Source organism: Oncorhynchus tshawytscha, linkage group LG31 (genome assembly GCF_018296145.1).
Source record: "Oncorhynchus tshawytscha isolate Ot180627B linkage group LG31, Otsh_v2.0, whole genome shotgun sequence".
Taxonomy (NCBI): domain Eukaryota; kingdom Metazoa; phylum Chordata; class Actinopteri; order Salmoniformes; family Salmonidae; genus Oncorhynchus; species Oncorhynchus tshawytscha.
This window is the reverse complement of record NC_056459.1, coordinates 11,417,124-11,441,094: the sequence shown is the minus strand read 5'-3', so window position 1 is coordinate 11,441,094 and position 23,971 is coordinate 11,417,124. Positions and strand designations below refer to the sequence as shown.

At 40.8% G+C, this 23,971-nt stretch overlaps 1 pseudogene; it reads left to right on the top strand.

Moving 5' to 3' along the window:
• The first annotated feature begins 404 nt into the window (after window positions 1–404).
• Window positions 405–18,056, top strand: LOC112229332 (annotated as a pseudogene).
• Window positions 18,057–23,971: the final 5,915 nt, after the last annotated feature.

Here is a 23,971-nt window from a genome sequence, read left to right as displayed (position 1 = left end):
GCACATCTAATGTAACTCTATGGCAGCACCCAAGGGGCTAGAATTCTTTTGCTCTCCCCTTAGACTTGGCGGTGACGCAGTGTCCCCATGAGTGACAGAACACTGAGCCAATCACAGCGCAACGCTCCGTAATTCCTGCTGGTTTGCCCACCACAGAAAGCACTGAGCTAAGCTGAAACACCTGCATTTTGGAGCTGCCTTACTCAAGAAAACAAAGAGACAATGTTGGTATGCGGCTTTATTAACTCAATGATAAACATATTTTACATTGTTTGCAAACTGATGTGACACGTTAATGCCAAAATAACAGGCAAACAAAAAATGTGGGGCTCAAAACAGGTGTGGCTCTTCGGGCGGAACATTTTAATTTCGTCCAGTTTTGAGCCGTGGGTTTGAACGGGGAAGCTAACTAAAAAGGTTTCAGAAACATATTCTTGCCAACAAGAAACTCACTTGGCTATGAGTGAAGATTCCACATTGTTATTTGCAACGTTGGGGGTTTCTGAGATACTACCATGCCATCACAACTACTTTTAGTGTCAGTCAGCAGTTTGGGAGGAGCTATTGGTCGATTAAAACGTTAGAGATTGAGGCATGTGCATTGCTCTGTTAATTCGTAGTTCAAATAATCTGTCCCAACAGCTCTTAGATTCCAGTAAACCCTACCAGCCAAAGATGGCTCATCTTCAAGCACTTTTTAAATATGTGGACGAACACCAGGAGCTATACATTGAGGTAGGGTTTACTCACTTCTTGAATTATAATGCATTTAGTCATGTAACTTACTATCTCCGATTTGCCTGAGTTTAGTAATGCATTTGCTAGCCATAGTACTATTTTATGCAAAACATTACTTTCCAGGTGAATCTCATTATATTAAAACTAAATTCTTAAACTTCAGATTCAGAAGGACTTGATAAAATCCTAGCCTGACATGACTAGGCTATGGCTTTCACTTCTCCAACCCCTTTAGGTCACAAGAGTAGCAAGAATTGACATGGTAGCACAACCTAGTCTCAGAGCATTTCATGTTATACTGTGCATAATTCCGAGACTTCATATAGTATGATATGTTACATTTTGTATGGTATGTATTAATTTGTGGATGTCCATCACCCATTTCGTATGTTACAAATTTGCAAAATGTATATTTTACGAGTTTGCTAAACGTTTGATATTTTATGAATTCTAGGCAGCTGGCTAATGTTAGCTAGGTTATGGGTTAGGGTTAAGTTTTGGAGTTAGGTTAAAGGGTTGAGGTAAGGGGAAGGGTTAGCTAACAGGCCAAGTAGTTGCAAGTTTTCTAATTAGATAAAATGCTAAAGTTGTCTGTGATGAGATTTGAATTTGCAACCTTTGGGTTAATAGACGTTTGCGTTATACATCCTCCCCGACCAACCACCCTACTTTCGTTTTTACCTTAACATACCAAACGTAATATATATTAATTTGGGTGTCCCGGATTTACGTTTTCTATGCTTCGTCTGGTCTATAGTCATGGCAGGTTCCACCACGCCCATGCAGATTGGGGCATCCATAAACCCTCTGCACGGGGGTTGTTGTCTTAGTTTTCCAGATGCCAGGATGATTTAGAGACAATGAAGGATTGTTCTAAACTCCTCCAGGCTATCTATCTCAGTTACACCCACCACATCTTGTCTATGGAATGCAGTCTTTAACTCATTTGTCAGCTCAAGCCATCTCTAGTGAATCATACACCCAGATTAGCTGCAGGGAGTGGAAACCATCCCTTCACAGCATTAATAGAACACAAATGTCTTACTATTTGCCAAGTATTAATTGTTAACTATTAATATTAAACACATCAGGTAAATATGTCATTTTTCTCTCACAAAATGTTCCTTGATTACTGCCACTAACATGAACTGAGCGTATGAATTTATGAAATTGGCTTCAAAGTCTCTGTCAATTGAAAATGTATTTATATTGGCATGACAAAAATGTGTGGTGCGTAAGCAACAATGTTGAACAATTCATCATAGACCCAATTCTGATTATTGTTTTTTTAATTGTAGGCTAATGTTCATCTCTCTCTATCCTCTCTGCCTTTAGCGTCTTGCCCAATGGGTGGCTGTGCAGAGTGTGTCCGCCTGGCCGGAGAAGCGAGGGGAGATCAAGAAGATGATGGAGATGGCAGCCAAGGACATTGAGAAGCTGGGGGGCACTGTGGAAATGGTAGACATTGGCAAACAAAAGGTAGGCCTTTGCACTATGTGCCTTGATACAGTGCCTTCAGAAAGCATTCATACCCCTTGACTTATTACACATTTTGTTACAGCCTGAATTCAATACCCCATAATGACAAAGTGAAAACATGTTTTTAGAAATGTTTGCAAATTTATTGAAAATAAAATACAGAAATATCTAATTTACATAGTATTCACACCCCAGAGTCCGTCCATGTTATAATCACATTTGGCAGCAATTACATCTCTAAGAGCTTTGCACACCTGGATTTGACAATTTTTGAATTATTATTTTTAAACTTCTTCAAGCTTTCATGTTGATCATCGCTAGACAACCATTTTCAAGTCTTGCCAGAGATTTTCAAGTGAATTTAAGTCAACTGTAATTAGGCCACTCAGGAACATTCAATGTCGTCTTACTAAGCAACTCCAGTGTATATTTAGCCTTGTGTTTTAGGTTATTGTCCTGCTGAAAGGTGAATTTGTCTCCCAGTGTCTGTTTTTAAAGCACACTGAACCAGGTTTTCCTATGGGATTTGACCTGTGCTTCACTGCACTTCATTTTTATCCCCCCCAAAAAGTCCTCCCTAGTCCTTACTGTTGACAAGCATACCCATGATAATGCCACCACCATGTTTGAAAATATGTAGAGTGGTACTGGGTGGTGTTGGATTTGCCCCAAACATAACGCTTTGAATTCAAGACAATGTTAATTTCTTTGCTTCAATTTGTTTTACTTTAGTGCCTTATCGCAAACAGGATGCATGTTTCGAAATATTTATATTCTGTACATGTTTCCTTTTCACCCTGTCATTTAGGTTAGTATTGTGGAGTAACTACAATGTTGATCTATCCTCAGTTAAGGAAAGTTAGGGAAAGTAGGATAGGGAAAGAGGGATACCTAGTCAGTTGTACAACTGAAATGCCTTCAACTGAAATGTGTCTTCCGCATTTAACCCCCTCTGAATCAGAGGGGTGCGGAGGGCTGCCTTAATCAACATCCATGGCGCCTGGGCTGTTGTGTGACTGTTCTGCCTGCGGCTATGGAATCCTGACCTGTTCACCGGACATGCTACCTGTCCCAGACCTGCTGTTTTCAACTCTCTAGAGACAGCAGGAGTGGTAGAGATACTCTTAATGATCGGCTATGAAAAGCCAACTCACATTTACCCCTGAGGTGCTGACTTGCTGCACCCTCGACAACTACTGTGATTATTATTATTTGACCATGCTGGTTATTCATGAACATTTTGGCCATCTTGGCCATGTTCTGTTATAATCTCCACCCGGCACAGCCAGAAGAGGACTGGCCACCCCTCATAGCCTGGTTTCTTCCTAGGTTTTGGCCTTTCTAGGGAGTTTTTCCTAGCCACTGTGCTTCTACACCTGCATTGCTTGCTGTTTGGGGTTTTAGGCTGGGTTTCTGTATAGCACTTTGAGATATCAGCTGATGTACAAAGGGATATATGAATTTATTTGATTTTGGGGAACAGTGGGTTAACTGCCTTGCTCAGGGGCAGAATGACAGATTTTTACCTTGTCAGCTCAGGGATTCGATCCAGCAACCTTTCGGTTACTTGCCCAATGCTGAAACCACTAGGCAGCGAGAAGCCTGGAAATAAAAGGCGCGGGCTTGCTACCGATAGCTGTAGCCTTATCTCCTGACCTTGAGCATAGCACTTAGCCAACCCAAGGTCCAATGCATCTGTTTTATCTCCATATCAAATCATTTCTGGGTAACAATTAAGTACCTTTCTGTAATGGTTTTCAATTAAAATAGTCAAAAATAAACACATGGAATATTTAGTGAAGAGCAATTTCTCAAGCAAGAATTTAGCTAAAACTGTCTGCAAGTGGTCTGATTGGGGAGGAGAAACCTGGAAACAAGTTGTTGACAGAGTGGTTTGGAACCCTCATTCTTATTGGTCTATTAAGTAGTGGTGATGTCACCTGGGAGGCAATATCATTTTCACAATTTCACAGTATTATTCCAACCTCAGTGTGTAAACACATACATCACAGCAAAATAAAGTTGTTGACTGCAGTGGGCCTTTTTAAGAATTCTTCTTGGTTCTTAAATCAGGAAGGGGTAGATTTATATGTTATGGTATGAATTGTGTGCCACAGTCAACATTCTGTGTGGAGAACAGCCACTACCACTGACTGCATCTTGACACATGACTACAAGCACAGCTTTGAATAGATACGCTTTAAGCAACATTAAACATGAGCAGAAAGCATGAAGAGATTTGTTTTTGTATGGATATGTTATGGATTAGTGTTGCACTTTAGGGCTACTTGGTCTTTCTTGTATTTTAAATCTGTGGCGTTAACATTTTTATCAGTCAGTACTTGTTTTCCCAGCTACATTGTCTGCATAGATTGTTTCAACCACCAACATAGTGTGATGGTTTGGGGATGCTGTGCTGCCTCAGGACCTGAACAACTTGCCTTACAGAGAAGAATTCATGGTTCCTTCTATTATCACATAATTCTACAGGAGAATATCAGGCCATCTGTCTATGAGCTGAAATGCAGCTGGGTCATGCAGCAAGACAATGATCTGAAACAATCAAGTCTACATGAAAATGACTAAAAAGCAACAAATGTAAGGTTTTGGAATGGCCTAGTCAATGTCCAGAACTAATCTCAATTGAGATGTTGTGGCAGGACTTGAAATGAGCAGTTCATGCTTGAAAACCTACAAATGTCGCTGAGTTAAAGCAGTTCTGCTTGGAAGAGTGTGACAAAATTCCTCCAACGACGAGAGATTGATCAACAACTACAGGAAGAGTTTTGTTGGCGTCATTCCAGCTGAAGGTGGGGCACAACCAGGTATTGAGTGTAATGGGCCAATTACTTTTTCACACAGGGGCGTGGGTGTTGCATAACTTTGTTTATGAAATAAATGAAATGAGTATGTAATTGTTATTTGTTCACTCAGGTTTCCTTTATCCAATATTAGGTTTTGGTTGAACATCTAACATTCATTATCAAAAATATTCAAAAGTGGAGCATGAATAAAGGGGCAAATACTTTATCACAGCACTAACATTTTGAATTAAACTGCAGCCCATCAAATGAAATCCAACTGCTCCCTTGACTTTCATCGCTGTAAATCATTTACCCTAGGGTCTTTACTCACTTAGTCCTCTTCACCCCTGTGGAGCATGAGAGGCTTCCAGGAAAGAACACTGCTGCCGATCCTCTGACTGGACTCAGACCCCCTTCATCTCCTTCAACCCTGACTGCGTTGCTGTATCACTGGTTCTTGAACATCTGTCTCCTTCCCTTCTTTTACCTGGTCATTTCTTTCATGTCAGTGCAATGAAGGAGAAGATGAAAATATGGATTTTTACTCCTTTGAGAATTAAACCCTTTTTATATTTGTCCCCTTCAGCTTCCCTCTGGAGAGGAGATCCCCTTGCACCCCCATTGTCCTTGGCTGCTTGGGCTCTGACCCGGGCAAGAAGACGGTGTGCATCTACGGCCACCTGGACGTCCAGCCAGCCGCAATCGGCGACGGTTGGGACACAGAGCCCTTCACGCTGGTGGAGAAAGATGGTGAGAGCAGCTATTTCAAAGCACCTAAAAGAGAACAGTGCTGAAACATCAAAATCCATGCCAACATTGAGATTTAGACTTTGATGTTTCAGTGTTTTTTTTTTTTTTGGGGGGGAGTATGTTTTCTGATTTGCATTTCTCCTTGCATCAGCTTATAGGTGTCATGATTTCTGTTGGTTCTTGACTTGTGAAATATAGGCTTATGTCATTGTTCTAGTTGTATAAATATTTTTTTAATCAAAAACCATTCCTACATGACATCATGCTGCATGATTACTGAATCAAAAATCAAATCTGCTAACAGACTGCAGGTGTGTGTGTGTGTGGCACACCTTTTAATTTCGCTGGTCTTTGAAAGCTACAGGACACACTGTATGCAAGGTGTAAAATAGCTATGAAGGCATGGCTTTCCCATAATTGACTATGTGGTATGTTGTTCTTAAGCCCTTTAGACATGCCCTGGACTATTGGCTATTATCTGCATGTTTTCCAAAAGTCTGCACCAATTTACCTAAAGACTCTAAACTACAGGTTACATGGGTGGCAGTCTAGCCTGTGATCAGTGTCACTCTCGTTCAAATGGGTTTATAATAATTGCATGAAATTAGTGTGTGATAAGGGGCTTTCAATTGTCCAGCAATCAAACACCTGTCTGTAAAATGGGGCGGCAGGGTAGCCTAGTGGTTCGAGCGTTGGACTAGCAGCCGAAAGGTTGCAAGTTCGAATCACCGAGCTGACAAGGTACAAATCTGTCAATCTGCCCCTGAACAAGGCAGTTAACCCACTGTTCCTAGGCTGTCATTGAAAATAAGAATTTGTTCTTAACTGACTTGCCTATAAATAAATATAAACACTGCTCAAAAAAATAAAGGGAGCACTAAAATAACACATCCTAGATCTGAATGAAATACTCTTATTGAATACTTTTTTCATTACATAGTTGAATGTGCTGACAAAATCACACAAATTATCAATGGAAATCAAATGTATCAACCCATGGAGGTCTGGATTTGGAGTCACACTCAAAATTAAAGTGGAAAACCACACTACAGGCTGATCCAACTTTGATGTAATGTCCTTAAAACAAGTCAAAATGAGGCTCAGTTGTGTGTGTGTGTGTGTGGCCTCCGTGCCTGTATGACCTCCCTACAACGCCTGGGCATGCTCCTGATGAGGTGGCGGATGGTCTCCTGAGGGATCTCCTCCCAGACCTGGACTAAAGCATCTGCCAACTCCTGGACAGTCTGTGGTGTGGCGTTGGTGGATGGAGCGAGACATGATGTCCCAGATGTGCTCAATTGGATTCAGGTCTGGGGAACGGGCGGGCCAGTCCATAGCATCAATGCCTTCCTCTTGCAGGAACTGCTGACACACTCCAGCCACATGAGGTCTAGCATTGTCTTGCATTAGGAGGAACCCAGGGCCAACCGCACCAGCATATGGTCTCAGAAGGGGTCTGAGGATCTCATCTCGGTACCTAATGGCAGTCAGGCTACCTCTGGCGAGCACATGGAGGGCTGTGCGGCCCCCCCAAAGAAATTCCACCCCACACCATGACCGACCCACCGCCAAACCGGTCATGCTGGTGGATGTTGCAGGCAGCAGAACCTTCTCCACGGCGTCTCCAGACTCTGTCACGTCTGTCATGTGCGAACCTGCTTTCATCTGTGAAGAGCACAGGGCACCAGTGGCGAATTTGCCAATCTTGGTGTTCTCTGGCAAATGCCAAACGTCCTGCATGGTGTTGGGCTGTAAGCACAACCCCCACCTGTGGACGTCGGGCCCTCATACCACCCTCATGGAGTCTGTTTCTGACCGTTTGAGCAGACACATGCACATTTGTGGCCTGCTGGAGGTAATTTTGCAGGGCTCTGGCAGTGCTCCTCCTCCTTGCACAAAGGCGGAGGTAGCGGTCCTGCTGCTGGGTTGTTGCCCTCCTACGGCCTCCTCCACGTCTCCTGATGTACTGGCCTGTCTCCTGGTAGTGCCACCATGCTCTGGACACTAGGCTGACAGGCACAGCAAACCTTCTTGCCACAGCTTGCATTGATGTGCCATCTTGGATGAGCTGCACTACCTGAGCCACTTGTGTGGGTTGTAGACTCCGTCTCATGCTACCACTAGATTGAAAGCCCCGCCAGCATTCAAAAGTGACCAAAACATCAGCCAGGAAGCATAGGAACTGAGAAGTGGTCTGTGGTCACCACCTGCAGAACCACTCCTTTATTGGGGGTGTCTTGCTAATTGCCTATAATTTCTACCTGTTGTCTATTCCATTTGCACAACAGCAGTGAAATTTATTGTCAATCAGTGTTGCTTCCTGAGTGGACAGTTTGATTTCACAGAAGTGTGATTTGACTTGGAGTTACATTGTGGTGTTTAAGTGTTCCCTTTATTTTTTGAGCAGTGTATATTCCTTACTGGGAACCTAGCGTTGTTCTGGCCAAGTGAGACACATCATTCTGTTTTGACGTCTTTGCCTGTGATTGCACAACATCCTGACCGTGTTAGGCCATTTGGTGACATTTGAGTTAGAATTTAATTGAAAACTGCCATTTTGTGTGGATACAGAATTATTTGTATTTATTTTTTACACATATGCTAATAAAATATCATTGGAAGGACATATGTGTCAGTCAGAGCTATGTTGCTATATACATGTCAGTATGTCAAATGCAGAGATGTGTAAGCAGCACCTTTTCCTTCCATGCTGACTTTTCTGGATCAAAATGGGACATAGGTGGTGGGGGCGAGGCCAATGCTGTGGTCGCCCTTCTGCTATCCTCAGTGACAAAATGTAGCTATTTTAAAGCACATTTCCTGCAATTGTACAGATTTTGCCATGGCATATGTTATCTGAGTGACTCAAACATTATCAATGGGGGCCCCATGCCATGACAAAAATGTTAGATTCCCTGACTGTCTAGTTTTTATTTTGGTGATTTTGTTAATTCTCAAAGGTGATCTTATAGAAACAATATATATAGTTTGACCATTTATATTTTCTACATTATATCTGGTTTTACCAGATATTATCGCCCCCCCCCTTCAGGTGACTGACTCAAGACAGTTATTTTTTTTACCGCCGAAGACTTTTCTATGCCAACAAAACCCTGTTGATGTCTTGTGACAGTTGCTAAATCCTCATTTCCTTCTTTTGGCTCTTGATATGTTTCACAGGGGAGCTAGAAATGATTTTTATTTTAGTAGCATTTTCCCCATTTTATTGGTCGATAATGATATTTTTTAAATGACTAAAGGCTCAAATAGTTTTCAAAGATTAATATAGTAGATCTGTTATGGATACAGGTATCTCGTGTGTGTCCTTTTCTCTCTGTCTCCCCTTACAGGTAAATCATCACTCTCCAATCAGAAGACACACCACCTCCTGTTTCCTACCCAATCACAGTTGCTTTCCCTTGGTTTAAAAACCCTGTCAGTTTGCGTTGGAGCTCAATCTCTCTGTAAATGATATGTCTGTAGATCGCTCTGTTTCACCCTCCTACTATGTCTCTCTATGTATTGAGCTCTCTTTTGTTTGAGCACCTCCATATCACTTTGTCTTCACCTGTGAGTATTGTTTTTGGTTATGGTGTTTGTTTGCAGGTGGGAAAAGGGGGAACTAAGACAAGTCGCCCATGGGCATACACTACCCGTAGGTAAACTTTGTTAAATACCCTAGTTAGAACTGGGTGGACCACAAACTGTATTATTGTTTAGTTAGCTGGTGTTGAAATAGGCTAGTCCAGCTTAGGGGTGTTTTTGGATGCTTATTGTTTCTTTCCTTGGGTCCAGCTCAGCCCCTTTTCCTGCTCCCCCCATTACAGTGTGTTTACTAATAAACCTTGAGTTTGCCGGTAGATTTCCGTTGTGGTTATTTCGTTCTCACTTTTATTTTGTCACTATTATAAATTGCATGAGTTATGTTACGGGTCTCGTCACCATCTCCCCTAGACTGTCGGGCCAAAAGGGATTCGTAACAAGATCATTATCATTACTATAGTTTACTATGGTTTTAGTCATTAACGTTTAGATTTAAGTAATTTTTTTATTAAGCCACCTACGGCTTGCAGATTGTAAATTCTCATCATAAAAAAACAATCAGCATCTTAATCCGCTGCAGGGAAGCTCTATGGCCGAGGCTCGACAGACAAGGGCCCAGTGTTGGCCTGGTTCAACTGCATTGAGGGCTACCAAAAGATCCAACAGGTAAGACGCAGCACCACGACTTGATAAGTACCACTCACTCAAGCTAGCCAAGGACAAAGAAAAACCCATGGTATTGTGTTTTCAAAACAGTTTTAGTACATGTGCTCTTTTCTTGGTTAGGCCCCTAATAACAAGTCTATAACTGACAAGCAAGGTTAAAAGGACTTGTTTTTGAGATGTCAGCTCCATGGTAAAAAGCCTCTTGGCTTGAATCAAGACTTTTCGGCTTGAATCAAGACTTTTCGGCTTGAATCAAGACTTTTCGGCTTGAATCAAGACTTTTCGGCTTGAATCAAGACTTTTCGGCTTGAATCAAGACTTTTCGGCTTGAATCAAGACTTTTCGGCTTGAATCAAGACTTTTCGGCTTGAATCAAGACTTTTCGGCTTGAATCAAGACTTTTCGGCTTGAATCAAGACTTTTCGGCTTGACGATTACAGTTGAGCACGTCAGTGTTATGAGCATCACGGCCGTCATGTCCTCGTCATTTTTATCCCCTGTCATCGGCGTTTAATGATTGAGCTGACCTACGTTTTATACTAGCTCCCTGACATAGTAACCATTTGAGGTACAGCCAGAGGAGGATGGGCCTCCCCTCTCTTATTCCTCCTCTAGATCTTTTTTTGGGGTGTAGGCACTTTGTGACAGTGATGCTTGAAAGCTAGGGCTATATACATTTTAATTGAATGATTTGATGATCTCTCTTTGGCATCAAATTTAAGCACCTGACTGAAGAAGTTGAAGTAGTCTTTTGTCAGCCCCAACAGTGACATTCATTTCGAGGCATAATAGTTTGTGGTTAATAGAAAACAAATGAAAAAGACATCTCTACCTGGTTGTAACAGAGACCAGTTGGTTGTAATCTGGTGATATTTTCTCAACGACAACAAAGCATTTTACAACCAGAAAATAGTGCCATATTTTGCCCGATGAGATACTCATCCATGCCTCATGAAAACAGGAGCTTCCGATAAACATCAAGTTCTGCTTTGAGGGCATGGAGGAATCGGTGGGCCTGGACAAGCTGGTGTTTGCCCGCAAAGACACCTTCCTGAAGGACGTGGATTACGTATGCATCTCAGACAACTACTGGCTGGGCAATACCAAACCCTGCATTACCTATGGACTGAGGGGGATCTGCTACTTCTTCATTGAGGTGAGGCCATAGCGTTAGAAAAATCTAGAGGGTGCAATTATCAAAATAAAAAGTGATTGCATGGGTCATCAAATTTTATTGGTCACATACATGTATTTAGCAGATGTTATAGCAGCTGTAGCGAAATGCTTATGTTTCTAGCTCCAACCGTGCAGTAGTATCTAACAATTTCACAACATACAGTGCCTTGCGAAAGTATTCGGCCCCCTTGAACTTTGCGACCTTTTGCCACATTTCAGGCTTCAAACATAAAGATATAACTTTTTTGAAGAATCAATGAGCACCTGTGGAACGGTCATTAAGACACTAACAGCTTACAAACGGTAGGTCACACTTATGAAAACTTAGGACACTAAAGAGGCCTTTCTACTGACTCTGAAAAACACCAAAGAAAGATGCCAAGGGTCCCTGCTCATCTTGGGCATGATGCAGATGTGGCCAGGGCAATAAATTGCAATGTCTGTACTGTGAGACGCCTAAGACAGCGCTACAGGGAGACAGGATGGACAGCTGATTGTCCTCGCAGTGGCAGACCACGTGCAACAACACATGCACAAGATCGGTACATCCGAACATCACACCTGTGGGACAGGTACAGGATGGCAACAACTGCCCAAGTTAACCCAATCCCTCCATCAGTGCTCAGACTGTCCGTAATAGGCTGAGGGAGGCTGGACGGAGGGCTTGTAGGCCTGTTGTAAGGCAGGTCCTCACCAGACTTCACAGGCAACAACGCCGCCTATGGGCTCAAACCCACCGTCGCTGGACCAGACAGGACTTGCAAAAAGTGCTCTTCACTGTCTCACCAGGGGTGATGGTCGGATTTGCGTTTATCGTCGAAGGAATGAGCATTACACAGAGGCCTGTACTCTGGAGCGAGATCGATTTGGAGGTGGAGGCTCCGTCATGGTCTGGGGCGGTGTGTCACAGCATCATCGGACTGAGCTTGTCATTGCAGGCAATCTCAACACTGTGCATTACAGGGAAGACCTCCTCCCTTATGTGGTACCCTTCTTGCAGGCTCATCCTGACATGACCCTCCAGCATGACAAGGCCACCAGCCATACTGCTCGTTCTGTGTGTGATTTCCTGCAAGACAGGAATGTCAGTGTTCTGCCATGGCCAGCGAAGAGCCCGGATCTCAATCCTATTGAGCACGTCTGGGACCTGTTGGATTGGAGGGTGAGGGCTAGGGCAATTCCCCCCCCCAGTAATGTCGGGGAACTTGCAGGTGCCTTGATGGAAGAGTGGGGTAACATCTCAGAGTAAGAACTGGAAAATCTGGTGCAGTCAATGAAGAGGAGATTCACTGCAGTACTTAATGTAGCTGGTGGCCACATCAGATACTGACTTTTGATTTTGACCTCCCCCCTTTGTTCAGGGACACGTTCAATTTCTGTTAGTCACGTGTCTGGAACTTGTTCAGTTTGTCTCAGTTGTTGAATCTTATGTTCATACAAATATTTACAAATGTTAAATTTGCTGAAAATAAACAGTTGACAGAGGACTTATTTTTTTGCTGAGTTTAGTTTCCAACAGGCCAATATTCTACATAATTTCCACAGAAAACTTGGTAAATAACTACAATGGTCATAATCCATTGTGCTCTTGCTCGTCTGGTCTGTTTGTTTTATGCCTGGTACATAAGAGACCGAAGAATGTGCGATCGAGAGGAATAGAACACAGTTGCTTCGCAAGTCATCTGTACCTGACAATACATTATCTATGTGATTGATAATTGGTATTCAGCAGTCCTAAAAGTATGCGTTCTTGTATTTTAGCTACTAAAATAGTTATTTTGTCAGACAGCATAGCCAGCAGCTCTATCGAGATTACTTGGAATGAGTCTTCAAATAAAACAAATGCAGTTTATGCATATATATATATATATATATATATACACACACACTTCAACTGTATCTGTTGTGAATGTATTGTAATGTTTTTTTTGTGTTTGTAGCAGCTAATGGGGATCCATAATATTTTTTTGATTTATTTGTATTTATTATGGATTCCCATTAGCTGCTGCTACTCTTCCTAGGGTCCAGCAAAATTATGGCAGTTATAAAACATGTTTTAACATTACAATACATTCACAACATGTCAAAAGTTAACATACACTTTAGCCAAATACATTTAAATTTAATTTAAATACATTTACTCAGTTTATTTTTAGTTTTTACAGTTCCTGACATTTAATCGGAGTAAAAATTCCATCTTAAGTAAGTTAGGATCATCACTTTGAGAATGTGAAAGTCAGAATAATAGGAGAGATTTTATTTCTTTCATCACATTCCCAGTGGTTCAGAAGTTTACATGCACTCAATTATTATTTGGTAGCATTGCCTTTAAATTGTTTAACTTGAGTTAAATGTTTTAGGTAGCCTTCCACAAGCTTCCCACAATAAGTTGGGTGAATTTTGGCCCATTCCTCCTGATGGAGCTGGTGTAACTGAGTCAGGTTTGAAAGCCTCCTTGCTCCACACGCTTTTTCAGTTCTGCCCACATTTTCTATAGGTTTGAGGTGGCCACTTCAATACCTTGACTTTGTTGTCCTTAACCCATTTTGCCACAACTTTGGAAGTATGCTTGGGGTTATTGTCCATTTGGAAGACACATTTGCAATCAAGCTTTAGCTTCCCGACTGATGCCTTGATGTTGCTTCAATATATCCAAATTTTTTTCCCCTCATGATGCCATCTATTTTGTGAAGTGCACCAGTCCCTCCTGCAGCAAAGCACCCCCACAACATGATGCTGCCACCCCTGTGCTTCACGATTGGCATGGTGTTCTTCGGCTTGCAAGCCTCCCTTTTTTCTCCAAACGTAACATGGTCATTATGGCCAAAAAGTACTATTTTTGTTTCATCAGACCAAAGGCCATTTCTCCAAATGGTACGATCTTTGTCCCCATGTGGAGTTGCAAACTGCTTTTTTTTTTATGGCGGTTTTGGAGCAGTGGCTTCTTCCTTGCTTGGTGGCCTTTCAGGTTATGTCGGTATAGGACTCGTTTTACTGTGGATATAGATACTTTTGTACCTGTTTCCTCCAGCATCTTCATAAGGTCCTTTGCTGTTCTGGGATTGATTTGTACTTTTCGCACCAAAGTACGTTCATCTCTAGAAGACCGAACGCATCTCCTACCTGATCTGTATGACGGCTGCATGATCCCATGGTGTTTATACTTGCATACTACTGTTTGTACAGATGAATGTGGTACCTTCAGGCGTTTGGAAATTGCTCCCAAGGATGAACCAGGTCTTGGCTGATTTCTTTTGATTTTCCCAAGTCAAGCAAAGAGGCACTGAGTTTGAAGGTGGCCTTGAAATACATCCACAGGTACACCTCCAATTGACACAAATTATGTCAATTAGCTGATCAGAAGCTTCTAAAGCCATGACATAATTTTCTGGAATTTTCCAAGCTGTTTAAAGGTACAGTCAACTTAGTGTATGTAAACTTCTGACCCACTGGAATTGTGATACAGTGAAATAATCTGTCTAAACAATTGTTGGAGAAATTACTTGTCATGCACAAAGTAGATGTTCTAACCGACTTGCCAAACTGTTTGTTAACAAGAAATATGTGGAGTGGTTGAAAAATGAGTTAATGACTCCAACCTAAGTTTATATACACTTCCTACTTCAACTGTAAGTCTTTGACTTAAGGCAGTAACGGGCATTCACTACTATCATGGGACTTTTTTTTTTAAATATTTTTTTATTCTGTGTTAGCATTCAACCCACAGTTCATTTAAACTTGAAAAAAAATTGTAGCTTTTTAATTTTTTTATATATATATATATATATATATCGAACCATCTTCAAAAAGCACTGATCGCTCAGCACATTTGCCATACACAGAAATTCCCGATTCCAGTTTTTTACTTAGTTTTTTTATTTTATTTAGTAGGCAAGTCAGTTAAGAACAAATTCTTATTTTCAACGACGGCCTAGGAACAGTGGGTTAACTGCCTTGTTCAGGGGCAGAATACCTGAGTTTTACCTTGTCAGCTCAGGTATTCGATTCTGCAAATTTGGTTACTGGCCCAACACTCTATCCACTAGGCTACCTGCTGCCCCAATCTGAATGTGTATTTTCTTTTCATTACTGTTTCTATAATATTTTATCTCAATGAGACTTTAATATGAAGGCCAAAACATGTTTAAAAAAAATATATATAATCCTCTCCCATCAAGGTTACTGGCCACCTGGAGAAGTTTGCTGAACTAGAGTCCCAACAAGCTCAAGGTGTACACGGGCCACAGGGCCAAAGCCTGGGTGTCCGACTTTAACCATCCCCATTACATGGCTGGTAGAAAGGCCATGAAGACCGGTGTGTGGACACACAGGCAAACTCTCTCACACACACACTGGTCTTACTTAAATATTTATAATAACATGTTGAGCAATAAAGCCTGTCTTTCCCTCTTTTCTACAGTGTTCGGTGTGGAGCCTGACCTGATGCGGGAAGGCTGCAGCATCCCAGCCACCCTGACCTTCCAGGAAGCCATCGGCCGCAATGTCATGCTGCTGCCCATGGGCTCGTCTGACGACGGAGCACATTCCCAGAACGAGAAATTCAACAGGTAGGCTGCCACATGTATTTTTTTTCTATGTCTGGAATGTTTACCATGGGACAATGTGCAAGATTTGACACACATACACCACACGCTGAGGTCCTGGACTTGACTCTGAGCCATAACTAACACTTAACTCAGTTAAATCAGCCAACAAGGTAAAACATCTGCCGACGTGCCCTTGAGCAAGGCACTTAACCCACTTTTCTCCTGGCCATGACCCTACTTTCTGAGGGTGCCTCAGGGGGAGTTGGAATATGCAAAAACACATTTCCCATTAAAATACACACTTGTACATGTGTGAAATATAAGCACCCACCTAAATATTATTGTTATTAGCATCTCCATGTAATCTACAGTGTTTTCCACTGCCGTCGGCTATTCAGACGATTTACAGACTCATTTTCAGCCAGATACATTTTCCACTTAAATTAACTACGCTACTTTTTAATCCGCTAATCAAAAAGTCTGCCGAGCCTTCTCCCTCTCCAATGAAAGATATGTATCTTCTTGTGATCTATCGATCAGACCGGTGCTTGTCAAAGTGAAGAATGACAGGGCAACACTGCTAGTTTGAGTCTGCTGTCTGTCCCGCCTCTTGGTACCTGGGTGTGTATGTTGTGTACACTGTGGTTGCAGTCCCATTTTTTTTTTATACGGGCATGAATTTGCAAGGCCCGTATAATGTGGTAACGATGAGTCAAAATCCACTTAGTCTATTGTTTTCTGGCACATTCACTTATTTTCTATCGCGTGCAGGGCTCAACATTTTAACTCTGGCTTGGGGCCAGTCAAAACCATGTCCGGCCAGTAGATCTCATCAGTAACTTTTCAGAGCATTTTTGAATTCCAGTTCAACATTTTCCTGCTCTGTCGCAGTCTACCATTAGAAGACATGAGTAAATGTCATGCTATTTGTATTTGAGCAATATGATAGGCCGATCATTCAAGCACCACCACGCTGCTGCAGGTCACAACTTCTGGAGCAGTACATGAGTTGATGCATTCACATAGCACACACAAGCTGTCCAGAGCCAAAAGAAGCGCCTATCAACATTCTCGCTGAACTTATTTCTTCCAAGGAAAGTGATTTCCAAAAGTAAACCTTCAATAGTGGACATACTAGCAATATGCTGGCCACTGTTGATAGTCTGCAAAAAGAAAGCTGCCTTTCCTCTTGGCTAGCCTATTGTAGCCATTTCGACGTCTCGTTTGGAACGTTTGTTTTGAAGGGGCAGTGTCCTTTTTTCAAAGCTTCTTAATGACATACTTTTAAAAACAAAAATGTATGCAAGCAATACAATGCAATTCTAAAGAATAGAGTAATGACTTGCATTGCTAAATTATATTACACAGCTTTTGAATACATTTTCAATTTGGCTGGCTAGTCCATGTGGTTGTGGAAAACACTGGCTCTATGGTATGTCTTGTTTAATTCAGTGATGTACACATCTATGTATATGAATATATGTCTATGGTTTACTTTCAGGACCAACTACATCCAGGGCATCAAGATGCTCGGCGCATACTTCCACGAGGTCTCCCTGTTGGAGTAAATGAACTAGCCAGACCTGAGTGAGATGTGTCCTACCTCCAGAACTGTGGACCGAACTGCTTAGTTTTCTATCCAATGCAAGTTGCATAATGTTTTCCATGAACTGCTGCTGTACAGCAAAATGGAGCCTTTAAGATCTTCCTTAGTCATTTGTAATTTTGTCTTCCATCAAGAAGATAAGTAGAGGAAAATAATATAAAAGTATTGATTATTGTACTGTAGATGCGTCATCTACTGAATCAGTGTTCTAGACAAGATCTAAAACAAACTCGAAGGAAGTGTGAACAGTATACCCCATTACACTTCCATGTTGTGGTGTATTTATGAATGTGCTAACAGACACCAGTACACCTACAGAATACACACTCATTTCCTCCATTTGGGGGACTTGGAGAAAATAGTCAGGTATAAAATCCATCTTAAGATGTTAGCTTGTTTGGGAAACCTCCAACTGTAATGGAAAAAAGCACACCATCTTCAACTCCTATTTTATTCCTATTTTAAATATTATGGGTAATCATTTATGAAGCCAAACACTGCATGTCTTGAGTAGAACAGAGAAATACACACACAGGACATAGACATCTGCATATATTGGATGCATTTGGAAGTGTTTGAAGTGATGACAATAACTCAATACTTTTGCATAATGTTGAATATTACAGTATACATAATCGCTTCTTGATTTATCCATTCAGGCTTCTCTTAACTGGAGCTTGACTTGACTTGTATGCATCTATTTTCTCCCTTGTCACAAGCCAATATATTCAATAAATCATAACATGAGTCTGTCTTATCATGCTTCAATATCTTGAATTCCCACATGCCAAAGAAAACAATCAATACATTTCAAATGTGATTTCGCCTTTTTTCTACGGTTTTACAAGTGTAATGTGACAATGACCCTTCCCACTTGGCACACTGGTTGAATCAATGTTGTTTTTTGAATGTGAACCATTACACCTTTTTGTTTGTCTGAATTTGCAGGTTTTGCGCACTAGCCAAGCTTCAAGGAGAGTGATTTTTTTTTATTTTTTAAATCAACGTTTCCACGTCATATCAATGAAATGTCTGTCCAGTGGGCTGAGGCTCAATCCCAAACCGATCACTCCTCCTTTTGTCCCTTTATTTGACAGTCATGACGGGGAGTCAACAGGGGCCTAAGGACAGTGGAGGGATCAGTTAAGGATTGAACCTAGGAGTGTCAATGGGGTTGATGTTCCTACCCAAGCTACAGGATGTGCCCTTGGTTGATTTTGTGTGCAGGGGTGGAAAAAGTACTCAATTATCATACTTGAGTAAAATAAAAGAGACGTTAATAGCAAATGACCCAAGTAAAAGTGAGTCACCCAGTAAAATACTACTTGAGTGAAAGTCTTAAGTATTTGGTTTTAATTATACTTGCGTATCAAAAGTTAAAATATGAACCATTTCCAATTCCTTATTATGCAAACATCACTTTTTTTGTTGACGGATAGTCAGGGGTACACTCCAACACAGACATAATTTACAAACTAAGCATTTGTGTTTAGTGAGTCCTCCAGATCAGAGGCAGTAGGGATGACCAGGGATGTTCTCTTGATAAGTGTGTGAATTGGAAATGGTAAGTGTGTGAACTTTTCCTGTCAAAATGTAACGAGTACTTTTGGGTGTCAGGGAAGATGTATGGAATACAAAAGTACATTGTCTTTAACTTATGGCTGCAGGGGCACTATTGAGTAGCTTGGATGAAAGGTGTCCAGATTAAATGGCCTGCTCCTCAGTCTCAGTTGCTAATATATGCATATTATTAGTATTTGATAGAAAACACTGAAGTTTCCAAAACTGTTTGAATGATGTCGGTGAGTATAACAGAACTCATGGCAGGCAAAAACCTGAAGAAATCAGGAAGTGAGAAATCTGAGGTTGGTATATTTTCAACCCATTCCCTATTGAAATCTCATTGGGATATGAATGAAGATTCACATCCTAGGGCTTCCACTAGATGTCAACCATCTATAAAAATTTGAATGAGGCTTCTACTGTGTTATGGCACTGAATAAGAGGGAAATGAGTCAGACTACTGGCAGAGAGCCATTTCCCGGTCATGCACATACCACATGATATCTTCCTGCGTTCCGTTCCTCTAGACAAAGGAATTCTCCGGTTGGAACTTTATTGAAGATTTTTGATAAAAACATCCTAATGATTGATTCTGTACTTAGTTTGAAATGTTTCTTCGACCTGTAATATAACTTTTTGAAGTTTTTGTCCGAAGATATCAAACGCGCTAACAAAAGTAGCTAATTGGACATAAACAATGGACATTATCGAACAAATCAAGCATTTATTGTGGACCTGGGATTCCTGGGAGTGCATTCTGATGAAGATAATCAAAGGTAAGGGAATATTTATGTCATTTCTGGTTTCTGTTGACTCCAACATGGCGGCTAATTTGACTATTGTTCTGAGCGCCGTCTCAAATTATTGAATGGTTTGCTTTTTCCGTAAAGTTTTGAAATCTGACACAGCGGTCGCATTAAGGAGAGGTATTTCTGTAATTCCATGTGTATAACTTGTATTATCTACATTTATGATGAGTATTTCTGTTGAATCGATGTGGCTATGCAAAATCACTGGATGTTTTTGGAACTAGTGAACGTCATGCGCCAATGTAAACTCAGATGTTTTGATATAAATATGAACTTTATCAAACAACACGTATTGTGTAACATGAAGTCCTATGAGTGTCATCTGATGAAGATCATCAAAGGTTAGGGATTAATTCTATCTCTGCTTTTTGTGACTCCTATCTTTGGTTGGAAAAATGGCTGTCTTTTTTTCTCTGGCTTGGTGGTGACCTAACATAATCATTTGTGGTGCTTTCACTGAAAAGCATATTTGAAATCAGACACTGTGTTGGGATTAACAACAAGATTACCTTTAAAACAGTATAAGATACATGTATGTTTGAGGAATTGTAATTATGAGATTTATGTTTTGAATTTGGCGCCCTTCACTTTCACTGGCTGGTGTCATACCATCCCGTTAACGGGATTGCAGCCCCAAAATTAAGAATGTAGTAAAGTAAAGTTTGCAAAAATATTAACAGTAAAGTACAGATACCCCCAAAAACGACATAAGTACTACTTTTTAAAGTATTTTTACTGAAGTACTTTACACCACTGTGTGTGTCTGACCAGTGGAATGACATGTAACCAGTGGGGTTGTCCTGTTGTAGACAGGTGGTCAGATGCATCCCAATGGGCATAGATGTCATTTCAAGGTCTTTGTTTTGATTTGCATTTGGTTGAGAGTTTTGAATAATGTGAAATCATTGGAATTAAGTTCAAAGTTGGGTGGAAAAAAAAACTTAGGTTAATCCAATCAGTTATCCAAGTTGATGCAACATAACACACATTTTTTTGTGTGTTGTTGAAATTATGTGGAAACAATGTTGACTCAACCAGTTTTTGCCCAGTAGGATCCTCCACACCCCAGAGGTGCAGAAACCATACTGCGAGAGGAGTTTGGTGCCTAATGAAAATGACCCTGCTGTAAGGTTGGATCTGGGGACGGGCTAGCACTTAACAATATCAACATAAAACAGACTACCCTTTCTGATCTTCCCAATGGAAAAACAACTGAAATGCCGAGGTACAGTCTGCATTTGTCCAATAACAACAGTTATTTACCAAACATTTTGCTAGCGTGTGCCCTAATGAGCATGACTCATATCTCTGCCAGTCAGTTTTTTTTGCTTAAAATAGAAGTTGCCACTGAAAATCTAGGATCAGATTGACCAGCCCCAAATCCCATCCTTGACCACTAGGAGGTAGAGAGAAATCTGATCCTGGACCAATGGTTTGGGGCAATTTCTACCAACTAGTGTTTTAGAAGGAGGAAAAATAAAATACCTGTCATGATATTTGTATAACTAAGAGAACCATGGTCCTCACTTCCCCAAGGCCTCCTGCGTTTGTAGAACATGAATGTTGTACTAAATTAGTCGATTGCAATGTAAAACCCAGAAGACTTAACCAGTGATTTAGCTGATCTCATGTTGATACTAGACCGCTGCAATTTTCTTTATCTAGGTTAATTCCCACCCCCAATGAAATAACAACCTACCAGGAACATCCATAACTGATGAATGTAAAATACTAGTAGATGTATGCAGCATAAGAATATGAGTAATAGGCCTATACTTCAGTCAAATGTTTAATCTTAAATGGTAAAATAATGTGCCATTTGAAATAACTTTTATTAGACTACATTTGATAAAAAAGTACATAACTCATTCACAATTGGGTTGATTTAGTTACACATTTCAAATATGATCAGTGCAGGGATATCCCCCCATGCTTTCTAGGCCAGCTGTAATTACATTTGGCTACACAAACATGAGTTTTCCAGTAATAAAATGCAGCGCCTTCAGAAAGCATTCATACCCCCTTGACGTATTTCACATTTTGTTGTTACAGCATGATTTCAAAATTGATTAAATATATTATTTTCTTGCCCATCTACACACAATCTTTCATTTTACATTTTTTTTATTTAACTTTTATTTAACTAGGCAAGTCAGTTAAGAACAAATTCTTATTTACAATGACTGCATACAATACCCCTTAATCACAAAATGAAAACATGTTTTAGACATTTTTGCATATTTGTTGAAAATGTAATACAGAAATGTGAAATTTACATACAGTGCCTTGCGAAAGTATTCAGCCCCCTTGAACTTTGCGACCTTTTGCCACATTTCAGGCTTCAAACAAAAAGATATAAAACTGTATTTTTTTGTGAAGAATCAACAACAAGTGGGACACAATCATGAAGTGGAACGACATTTATTGGGTATTTCAAACTTTTTTAACAAATCAAAAACTGAAAAATTGGGCATGCAAAATTATTCAGCCCCCTTAAGTTAATACTTTGTAGCGCCACCTTTTGCTGCGATTACAGCTGTAAGTCGCTTGGGGTATGTCTCTATCAGTTTTGCACATCGAGAGACTGAATTTTTTTCCCATTCCTCCTTGCAAAACAGCTCGAGCTCAGTGAGGTTGGATGGAGAGCATTTGTGAACAGCAGTTTTCAGTTCTTTCCACAGATTCTTGATTGGATTTAGGTCTGGACGTTGACTTGGCCATTCTAACACCTGGATATGTTTTATTTTTGAACCATTCCATTGTAGATTTTGCTTTATGTTTTGGATCATTGTCTTGTTGGAAGACAAATCTCTGTCCCAGTCTCAGGTCTTTTGCAGACTCCATCAGGTTTTCTTCCAGAATGGTCCTGTATTTGGCTCCATTCCCCTTCCCATCAATTTTAACCATCTTCCCTGTCCCTGCTGAAGAAAAGCAGGCCCAAACCATGATGCTGCCACCAACATGTTTGACAGTGGGGATGGTGTGTTCACGGTGATGAGCTGTGTTGCTTTTACACCAAACATAACGTTTTGCATTGTTGCCAAAAAGTTCAATTTTGGTTTCATCTGACCAGAGCACCTTCTTACACATGTTTGGTGTGTCTCCCAGGTGGCTTGTGGCAAACTTTAAACAACACTTTTTATGGATATCTTTAAGAAATGGCTTTCTTCTTGCCACTCTTCCATAAAGGCCAGATTTGTGCAATATACGACTGATTGTTGTCCTATGGACAGAGTCTCCCACCTCAGCTGTAGATCTCTGCAGTTCATCCAGAGTGATCATGGGCCTCTTGGCTGCATCTCTGATCAGTCTTCTCCTTGTGTGAGCTGAAAGTTTAGAGGGACGGCCAGGTCTTGGTAGATTTGCAGTGGTCTGATACTCCTTCCATTTCAATATTATCGCTTGCACAGTGCTCCTTGGGATGTTTAAAGCTTGGGAAATCTTTTTGTATCAAAATCCGGCTTTAAACTTCTTCACAACAGTATCTCGGACCTGCCTGGTGTGTTCCTTGTTCTTCATGATGCTCTCTGCGCTTTTAACGGACCTCTGAGACTATCACAGTGCAGGTGCATTTATACGGACACTTGATTACACACAGGTGGATTGTATTTATCATCATTAGTCATTTAGGTCAACATTGGATCATTCAGAGATCCTCACTGAACTTCTGGAGAGTTTGCTGCACTGAAAGTAAAGGGGCTGAATAATTTTGCACGCCCAATTTTTCAGTTTTTGATTTGTTAAAAGTTTGAAATATCCAATAAATGTCGTTCCACTTCATGATTGTGTCCCACTTGTTTTGATTCTTCACAAAAAAATACAGTTTTATATCTTTATGTTTGAAGCCTGAAATGTGGCAAAAGGTCGCAAAGTTCAAGGGGGCCGAATACTTTCGCAAGGCACTGTAAGTCTTACTTTCGCAAGGCACTGTAAATACATTAGAATCACATTTGGCAGCAATTACAGCTGTGAGTCTTTCTGGGTAAGTCTCTTAAGGGCTTTGCGAACCTGTATTGTACAATATTGGCACATTATTATTTTTAAATTCTTCAAGCACTGTCAAGTTAGTTGTTGATCATTGCTAGGACAGCCATTTTCAAGTCCTGACAAATATTTTGAAGCTAATTTTAAGTCAAAACTAACTAGGCCACTCGGGACAATTCAATGTTGTCTTCGTAAGCATTTGTCCTGCTGAAAAGTGAATTTGTCCCCCAGTGTGTTGGAAAGCAGACTGAACCAGGTTTTCCTCCAGGATTTAGCCTGTGCTTAGCTCTATTCGGATTATTTTTG